We start from the raw sequence: 1,662 nt of genomic DNA, 5'->3' as shown, positions 1-1,662 counted from the left end.
GAAGTAAAATATGCAACTTTAACTAAAATTTTATCTAAACAAATTTTATTGCCATACAACATAAATGACAATTATAGCCTTCAAACAAAACCTAGAGTAGTTGTGGTGAACGGGATAGAAACTCTAGTGTTCATCCATAATATACAACCACTACCTAAATTATGACCTAAAATTTTGAAAACATAAGTTATAGTTGAAAATTACATAAAACAATCCCCTAAATCCAAGAACTCGTGTCCAATTAGTAAATCCTAAAGATAGTAGCTAACATAGAGTAATTGAAGCTCCACATGAAGTAATTTAAAGTTCCAGTTACTTAACTAAAGTTTATCTCGTCTTTAATGAAGCATGAGTTGCACTTAAGTTCATGAAATGTTTATAAACTCCAACTCTTAGTACTATTAATGCAATTATATTTCATGAGTTTGTCATAAATCAAACTATGGTACATTCAATATAACTTCATTTTCTTGTCATACGAAGCAAAATAGAAGAATTAAATCAAACAAACTGATGAACTGAGTCGAATAAATCCAACCCAACCCAAACTGATTAGTTTGATTCATTTCTTGGGTTGTAGTTTATTCGATAACACTTGCATATTAGAACAATTCAATATTACATGCCTTACTTACAAGTAAAATACTAGATCATAACTTTTTGTTTTATAGTCCAACAACCGCTCAAGAAAATAGATTTCAAACTTGAGAGAAAAAAATATATTGAGTAGGAGTTAAAAATGTTGCATTATTTTTAGAAAGGGCATTTGGTCTAGTGGTATGATTCTCGCTTAGGGTGCGAGAGGTCCCGAGTTCAATTCTCGGAATGCCCCTATGTTCATTTCTCAAAAAATCAGCCTTAGAGAAAGCAATTCAGCAGGAACCTAGTGTATATTATCATTTCATGATAATGCTCTAGGTCTCAAGTTTGATTCTTGAAAGAATAAATAAATAAATAAAATGATAAATAAAATGACTTGGGTGCAAGAGGTCTCAAGTTCGATTCTTGAAAGAATAAATAAATAAATAAAATGATATGGGTGCAAGAGGTCTCAAGTTCGATTCTTGAAAGAATAAATAAATAAATAAAATGATAAATAAAATGATTTAGTTATCAAATAAGAAGAGTCAGAGAGTCAGAGAGTGAAGAAGTTTCAGAGAGCTATAGGTTCGAATCCTGTCACCTTGATGTGGTATTCTCAGGGGCCGGAGTGCAAAGGCCCATAGTCTATCTGTGGTCATGTGAAGGCAGGCATGTTGTCCACTGTCGTCACATAGGTCATAATAAAGATGCGCCGAAATAACCGATAAGAAGTTTCAGAGAGTCAGAGAGTGAAGAAGTTTCAGAGAGCTATAGGTTCGAATCCTGTCACCTTGATGTGGTATTCTCAGGGACCGAAGTGCAAAGACCCATAGCCTATCCGTGGTCAGGAGGGCAGGCGAATCGCGCACACTGAAAAAAAGAAAGAAGATCTCCTTTTCTATCACACCTAGAATTGTCATTCTTTTGTCTTTTGAAACCCCTTACCTTATCAGTCATCAGGCAGGTTTTTGGTATCATATATCGAGATAATTATTATGAAAAAGCTATTCCACTAGTGTGACTTAGAAAACCTTTCTTTGTGGTATCGGTCATGCTATTTGAAAAGCCTGAAGTCATCAT

At 34.0% G+C, this 1,662-nt stretch overlaps 1 non-coding gene across 1 annotated transcript; it reads left to right on the top strand.

Moving 5' to 3' along the window:
• The first annotated feature begins 760 nt into the window (after nucleotides 1-760).
• On the top strand, nucleotides 761-832 carry TRNAP-AGG. Its single transcript has one exon. It is a non-coding gene; the product is annotated as a tRNA-Pro (tRNA).
• The last annotated feature ends 830 nt before the right edge of the window (nucleotides 833-1,662 follow it).

Source organism: Cucurbita moschata, unplaced genomic scaffold (assembly GCF_002738365.1).
Source record: "Cucurbita moschata cultivar Rifu unplaced genomic scaffold, Cmos_1.0 Cmo_Scf00312, whole genome shotgun sequence".
NCBI lineage: Eukaryota > Viridiplantae > Streptophyta > Magnoliopsida > Cucurbitales > Cucurbitaceae > Cucurbita > Cucurbita moschata.
The sequence above is the reverse complement of the archived record's forward strand: the minus strand, read 5'-3'. Positions and strand labels throughout refer to the sequence as shown.